Source organism: Amblyomma americanum, chromosome 1 (genome assembly GCF_052857255.1).
Source record: "Amblyomma americanum isolate KBUSLIRL-KWMA chromosome 1, ASM5285725v1, whole genome shotgun sequence".
Taxonomy (NCBI): Eukaryota; Metazoa; Arthropoda; class Arachnida; order Ixodida; family Ixodidae; genus Amblyomma; species Amblyomma americanum.
In genome coordinates, this window is record NC_135497.1 from 336,678,811 (window position 1) to 336,687,205 (window position 8,395).

General features: G+C 47.8%; 1 long non-coding RNA gene across 2 annotated transcripts in view; it reads right to left on the reverse strand.

Annotated features, from left to right (window-relative positions):
* Window positions 1–6,196, reverse strand: part of LOC144115529 (uncharacterized) — a 30,683-nt gene extending 24,487 nt beyond the window's left edge. For both annotated transcript variants that reach the window (XR_013311440.1, XR_013311439.1), the window contains exon 1: window positions 5,966–6,196. This is a non-coding gene — a long non-coding RNA (uncharacterized LOC144115529). The remainder of the gene's footprint in view (window positions 1–5,965) is intronic.
* Window positions 6,197–8,395: the final 2,199 nt, after the last annotated feature.

Below are 8,395 nucleotides of genomic sequence, written 5' to 3' on the forward strand. Positions count from 1 at the left end.
GCCCACTGCTCCTGACAAAGCTCCCCTGTCGAGGCATCACCCGTCGGAGCCATCTCGGATGTCATTTGCGACGAATTCCGTCGAGCGGTGCAGCCAATGGCCTGTCCCCAGCCGCTGCTTGAGCCGTATGTCATGACGTACAGTGAAGCGTTGTGCAGCTCTGCGCCAGCACCACCGGCGTTTTACTGCCCTGTTCCTTCTTCACCGCATCAACGCTTTCGGCTATATATATGTGCTTCACAAAAGTCTTCCCGGATCCCGAAATTTCTAATGCAGAAAAGGGGCACACGAACGAAAACAAAGATTTATTTGCGACGTTTCGGCCGGGCTTGATTTATTTGCGGCGTTTCGGCCGGAGCCCGGCCGAAACGTCGCAAATAAATCTTTGTTTCCGTTCGTGTGCCCTTTTTCTGCACACACACACACACACACACACACACACACACACACACACACACACACACACACACACACACACACACACACACACACACACACACACACACACACACACACACACACACACACACACACACACACACACACACACACACACACACACACACACACACACACACACACACACACACACACACAAATATATATATATATATATATATATATATATATATATATATATATATATATATATATATATATATATATATACATATATATATATACACATTATACGGGAAACACGTTGCTTGATACACGTTGCGTTATACGAGAAACACGTTGCGGGAAACACACACGCACACACGCGCACACACACACACACACACACACACACACACACACACACACACACACACACACACACACACACACACACACACACACACACACACACACACACACACACACACACACACACACACACACACACACACACACACACACACACACACACAAACACACACACACACACACACACACACGTGTTTGTGTGTATGTGGGGTATATTGCCAAGAAGAAACACAGATGAACTTTGGTTGCAGGTTAAGCTTTTCCTGCGTATTCTACTCCCATGGCCATGCACTTCTGCAAACGATGAACGAGCTGCCGCAGACCGTCCGTGTAGAACTCTTCCTTTTCAGAGTTCAGGATGAAGAGTTCCACTTCAGCAATGACTCAGCAATGATATCCTCGTCGCCCCGAAAATGGTTTCCGCGCAGTGTGATCTTCATACGAGGGGAGAGGAAGAAGTCACCAGGTGCGAGGTCGGGTGAATATGGGATGGGGAAAATTTCGCAGCCTAAACAGGCCGCATGTGTCGCATGTGCTGAGCGGGCCGGTGCGTTGTCATGGAATGAAGGGTGTCTTTCGTGAGCTAAACTCTGCGCTTCTCCCTTGATAGTGTACCTTCAGATACAAAAGCGGATCACTGCACGTGCTTCGAGTTTTTCGATCGATGCTAACAATTCTGTTTGGTTCTTTTAGCGGTGCTGTGCGGTACTATATAGAGCACAATTTTTATATCCTGCTAAATCTAGAGAGACGCGCATTCATTTGATGCCTATCGGGTACGTCTGTTATAAATTAATGGTACTGATAACGCGAACTTTATGAACGCCCCCCTACATTACAGAATTCGCAATTTAGGGATTTATCGAATTTGCTTTCACACCATACTGATAAAGAATGGGTGAGACACAGGGTGGTTCAAACAAAGAGACGTCGCCGTACTGCTGGTTTTCTTTGCTGGCACCTCCTTATACTTCAAAATGATTACTTTCCTGACGCTGGAAATTCTTGTATTCGCTCTAGAGATGAAGGTTCCGTGCCAGCTCTCGTTTTTCACTCTTCCTAGAGTTTTATGCTGACTGACGCGCATGGTGACGGAATTGACTGGGTCTGATGTTGTGACAGCAAATAATTGCACTCGCTCATTGTGCGATATTTCTCGCTAAAAACAGCAAGAAGAGTGCAGCGAACGACGCACAGGTAATTAATTTGTTGAAAGCGAAGACCACATTCTCGGCGAGTGAGGCTCAACGAGTTCGCAAACACTGCAGGAAAGTGCAGCAACAACGTTCTTAGCAACATTAAAAACAAAACAGAAAGGGAGGCCATTGAGGCCTACTTTATTGCTAAGGCAGGGGACAGTTGCGTAAGCGCGCCCTCAATTTCACTCCACGAGAAATAAATGAGCTTCCTTGACCATGCCTAAAGATTCCTGATTTTGCATGTTCGCCTGCCACTTCCCGTTTGCTCATGAAGTTTTCTTATGTTAGCCGGTGCGCATTCTTCTCCTCAGGATTTTGGTGCGGCTCATAAGTAGTAATCGTCGAAATTGTGTTTTCAGTGTAGACTGTTTTTTACCTCTTACCTTCTTGGCGTTGACAAGTTTTTTGCTCCTTTTTGAGTTGTATTCGTTTGTTGTTAGTTTTTTTTGTGGCGTCCGTAGGGTTGTATGACGTTTTATCTGATTTTAGATTCCTGACTGCTTTTGCATCGCTTGCTTGGGCCCTTTAGGCTCGCTCGTTGTTTCTGTCAAAGTGTTCTTGACACCGCCCTTTGGCCACGATGTTGTTTGGCACGTGTGTTTTCCTTGGTTTTTTGCTGGTTAAAGTGCTTTTTTGATATGTTCACTTGATAAAGTTTCACGCCCTTTTCATTGTGCATTTTGTCATCGATGTATCAGTATCCGCGCACATGTGGACCTTCAATCAAAATTGCCGATTGGGCGAGTTGGTGGGACATGAATTCGAAATGACCAGCGCGGAAACAGACGGGGACACGAGTAGAAAAAACACTGACGACAGGACGGGCGCTGACTAACAACTCTTTATTGTCGAGGAAAACCCAGCACAATATATGCCAAAAACTACGTGAAAGTTACGGGGCCAAAGATTACAACCCAATCCACAGTCATCAAGGGGCGGCCAACACATGTTTGAATCAGATGGAAAAAACAAATAATAATAATAATAATTGGTTTTGGGGGAAAGGAAATGGCGCAGTATCTGTCTCATATATCTTTGGACACCTGAACCGCGCCGTAAGGAAAGTGATATAGGAGGGAGTGAAAGAAGAAAGGAAGAATAGGTGCCGTAGTGGAGGGCTCCGGAATAATTTCGACCACCTGGGGGATCTTTAATGTGCACTGACATCGCACAGCACACGGGCGCCTTAGCGTTTTTCCTCCATAAAAACGGCGGCGGCGTTTTTTGCATTGAAGATAATGGGGTCGTGGTTTTCAAAACGCCAGTGGTTTGTCCCAGGACAACTCTAGTCAGTACTTGAATTCTATCTCGAGTAAACCATTGCTTGCAACCTCTTGAGAACCAGGTCCAGGTTCAACGCGAGGGTATTTGTATTGCCTCTTGTGTGGCACCTGGTTGGCTGACATTTTCTTGGGCAGTACTGATTGTGATCTGGTTTGTTATTTGGACAAGTTTGTTTATAAGTTTTTTAGATACATGGACGACTATCTGGTTTTTTTTTTAAAGAACAACCTGGTTTGAGACACACGAACTCCGTGCAAGAGATTTTATCGGTTTTTAAACGACACGGGAGGTGTCTAACCTTCACCTACGAATTACCTGACGATAATAGATTGCAGTTTTAGATATCAACCTGTTTTTAAAGCCAGATCACACTTGCTGGATGTACTCGCCACGAGCCCGGAAAGACCTGTTGCCATACGAATCCGCACATTCCAAGATGGTAAAACGGGCCATTGCTACATTCTGCCTGAAGGGAGCCTTGGAGATGTCGTGTGTTCATCTGGTGCATGGCAGCCTGAACAATCAGGTTGGTAGGTTGCTGAGGGCTGGGTTCCCTTTTCCAGTTGTCGTCGCTGTGGCTGAAAAGCTACTACGGAGATTGAAAGCGAGAGCACCCCAGGAAGATCCCGTCCGAGAAAAAAATCAGGCCGACGGTTGTTCTCTACATACACAGGGTATCACACAACTTGAAGAACGTAGCTAATCGCTACGGAGTGCCGGTGGTATTTTCTGTCCCGCGCAAATTGGCCTCACTCTGCCCTCGGATTTCTGCCCGAGAAAGGAGCGTTCGAGGTTGCAAGAAGCGTCACGCCACTGAGTTCGTCAAGTGCTCGGAGGGGGTTGTTTACAAGATCCCCCTGACATGTGGAAAAGCTTACATCGGTCAAACAGGCCGATGTGTAAACGACCGTTTGAGGGAACACCAGCTTTAATTTAAGACCGGAAAATGATCTAATCTGCCCTTACATTGTAGCGCATGCCCTTCGGCTACGCGTGATAACCCATGCCTGCCTTTGCAGCGGAAAACGAGAATTTTGAGGCGTAGCCGTGACCAGATAGCGCGTGAACTTGCTGAGGCTTTTTTAATTAGGAAAAAATGAGATGATTGCGTGAGTGATACCCCGATAAGACTTTATCAGACAGAATGCAGATTTCTGGCTTGCGCTTAGCGACTGACATGGTAGTGCGGAAGTTATAAGTATGCGTTGTTGTTCTGAATAAACCCAGTCGCGAGTCTGCGCCCGTCCTTGTGCCCTTCTCGTCCATGTTTGTATTATTTTGCGCAGTACCTTTACTCAACACTCACAACTATACTTCACCCTCCACCCCCTCTCCTCCATCTTCACAACCGCCACCCTTTAACCACTTCCACCATTCTGCACCCTCTAGATAAGTTCGATCACGTCTCTGAATTCACGATTTAGTGCAAAAACATCTTAAGTGATCATCGAGGGCAAATCCAAAAGTTATTGGAGGTTTCTCGCATTATATTTCATGATCGTCCTGACGATTTTTATAACATTCATTCAGCTAGACACGCTCTTGAACATTGTTTTGGTCCATGATGCGTTTGAATAGACCTCCCGGCAGTGCTATTAGCAGTTTAAGATTGTTAGGCACTTTAAACGATACATGCTAAACAATCGTTTTTGCTCATCGATACCGGCCTCTCTGGAGCTCTCCTGGCACCCACCTGTGACCACATCAGGGACGTCGTGTCACACGGCACATCCATCTACTATAACACTACCACCGGACCCATTCTTCGCCAGCAGCCACGACAGCAACAAACGATGTAACGTGCTCAGCAATCCTTCTTTACTTTGCGATTCAGATTAGTGATTCAAGATCTGAACATTACTACCGGAGTGACGATCGCTTTCTGTGTTGCTACTCTGTCCACTGTGTGCTCAGTGCTTTCGTTCTTGTTTGATTGCCTTATCAAATAATCTGTTGTCTTGCGGCGATATTGAAGCAGGTCCTGGCGCGACTAAGAAACAAATGTCGGAATTGCTAGAAGGCCATAACAATAATAATTCAACAATGGATGGCCTGCAGGAGTCTCAAAAGGAAATCAAAACAATCTTTCCTGTTTAGCTGAATGAATTCATGGAATTCAAGGAATTTATGTCTTAGCCACGAAAGTAAAAGACATGGAATCAGCAATATCTGAACTTAAGAGGCAGCTCAGTTCAGTTAGGAACGATACAGAGGGTTTAGAAACAGGTTTAGAAAATGAACGCAATCTTACCAATGACCAAGTTTCAAAATCATCCCCAGCTGCATTTGTTCCCGGAACTGTTTAAAACGGGTAATTTTGCTTCTCTACCAAAATTTTCAAACTGCGTCAATGACCAAAATACGTTCCTTGCCTGTGATATGTTGTGTTTGCTTACATTCTATACCAACCTGCTAAAATTGCAAGCAGCTTCTGCTCATCTTGCGAAATATGCCACCTTATATGTTTCAAAAATTTCCTCACCTGAAGTTCATTGAGTACCTGCGCTATCTAAATAGCTAACTGTAGCGCAGTTAGTTAAATACCAAAAACGCATACTTTAATAACAAGAACGGCGTTTGCATCACTTTGCGATGTAAATAAAACGGGAATATTTTAACACCAGTCGCGACTCTAAGAAGCGAATAAGTTTACAGAGCTGCAATTGTGAGCAGCGCGCGACCAGTTTAAAGGCAGCACTTGGAAGTTAATTAAATCCATCATGAGACATCACCTGCGCCGTCCATTTGGTGGCCTGCTCAAAAAGTGGCAGGTGGCCAGCCACAGCCCACAGCAGCACCCGGAATGGAGGCGCATCCGACAGGGCACCGTGACACATCCCGTTGCCACTGATGTTGAGAGGCGCAATGCACCTCCATGGGTACGGGAGCCCTACAAGCCGCCCAGCGGCGAGTGAACGGCGCAGGCTCCCGATGGCCGCCATGGATGCAGCCGCAGCGGCTACACGAAGCGGACGCGGACGAACTGCGGCTGCTGATAAGAGAAAATAAATATTGATCACAATTCATGGAGCAAAAAAAATTCCTACAAAAGGACGTCAGACTGTGCTAACGGAGGTAAGGAAGGGAACGATCTCCGCAAGGCTACTGCTTCTGTCATGTGAAATTCACTGCATATGAGCTTGGTACCTGCGCTACTGCATGCATGGCCTTAATTCTAGTATGTGACGTTTACGTTCATGATGATGGTGATGATATCGTCTACACACCTCACCACCCCGTTTAATGTATCGGAAGATCAGGGACATTTTCAAATGGTTTGTGGCTAGCGTATGCGGTTAGCGTATGCTGCGGATTAGATATGCCGCGCTTATGTCCGTTTCCGTTTTCCAATTTCACCTAAAATCTCTCTTACCTTCCCAGCACTCACAGCTTCAACTTACGCCCCTGTCACGCGGGCTCCACAAAGGCCTTTGAAAATCATGTCCTTATGTTCAAAGGTGTATAGCGTCAGCTACTCAGCACAAATGTTGCACTTTTACCGCTAAAACACCTTGTGGAAGAGGGGGCCCATTCAAAACATTCGGAACCCAAAGGAGCGGCCTTCGAGAACCGGCGAATTCTGTGCCGTCCAACGTCAAAATTAAAAGCAAAGAAAAACGTGTTAAGGTTCCAACGCAGTTAAACCGATTAGAGGTGAGAGAGGATGTGCTTTGCCGGTTTGCTCATGGTTTTGCTTTGCTGGTCCTCGGCACATCTGGCGACGATATGAGACTCAGGTTAAGCTCTGAGCGAGGTTTGGCTGATCTGATCCGTTCGCGCCGCAGACGAAATTTAATTAAGACGACAATGTGCAATGCGCAGAGAGAGAGTTGGTTGCAATTTAGCACGATACGTTATCGGTTGTGGTACTGGCATAGGGGTTCATGCAGAGGCCACCTAAGCTGTCTCTTCGCACATAAGCGACTTCGAAACCCAGGTGCGGGAATATTTATTTTATTTCTGCACCAGCATCAAGGTCAGAGACGCCATAGGGCACCTGGTTGGGTATGACACCGTGAAGTAGTGCTGTCACTGGAAAAGGTCTACGCCGCTAACAAAATGTCTGATATTCCAGGCACGTCCATAACCTGCGCGCTTTGCAATTTTCAGATCTCTAAATCTGTAAATGGTAAAGTCATTCAAATCTGTAAATTCGCTTCTTCAACCGCCTAGCGGCCGAAGCAGGGAAGACGCAGTGTGTCTTTGCCAGTCTTTAGTCGCCGAGACAGCATAAGCGGATGAGACTGCATGCTGCGCACTAGAACAACGCGCAGAACGGTAAGACACTCGCACTTGTAACGTGGTTAATTGCCACGCCTGTTTTAAATGCGTCTTAATTAACTTCCGCGCATAATTCAATGAAACAAGGAGCAGTACCGCTCGACTTATAGCTGGGCCTCCCGTGTCAGGGCTTTTGCCGAAGTGGGCCACTGCACGCAGCTGGCTGTTTATGCCGGCAGGGGTCGGGCGCGTTGAGCAAAGGACGGAACGGCTCTGGTCTCGCCGGGCAGACCGCCATGTATCCCAGAAGTGCTGTCTATGCCGGAAGGTGTCGGGCGCGCCGATCAAAGGACGGAACGGCTCTGGTCTCGCCGGGCAGACCGCCATGTATCCCTGAAGCTGTCTATGCTGGCAGGAGTCGGCCGCGCCGACCAAAGGACGGAATGGCTCTGGTCTCACTGGGCAGACCGCCATGTATGAAGTGCTGTCTATGCCGGCAGGGGTCGGGCGCGCCGATCAAAGGACGGAACGGCTCTGGTCTCGCCGGGCAGACCGCCATGTATCCCTGAAGTGCTGTCTTCCGGCAGGGATCGGGCGCGCCGGTCAAAGGACGGAACGGCTCTGGTCTCGCTGGGAAGACAGCCATGTATCCTTGAAGTGCTGTCTTCCGGCAGGGATCGGGCGCGCCGGTCAAAGGACGGAACGGCTCTGGTCTCGCTGGGCAGACAGCCATGTATCCCTGAAGTGCTGTCTTCCGGCAGGGATCGGGCGCGCCGGTCAAAGGACGGAACGGCTCTGGTCTCGCTGGGCAGACAGCCATGTATCCCTGAAGTGCTGTCTTCCGGCAGGGATCGGGCGCGCCGGTCAAAGGATGGAACGGCTCTGGTCTCGCTGGGCAGACAGCCATGTATCCCTGAAGTGCTGTCTTCCGGCAGGGATCG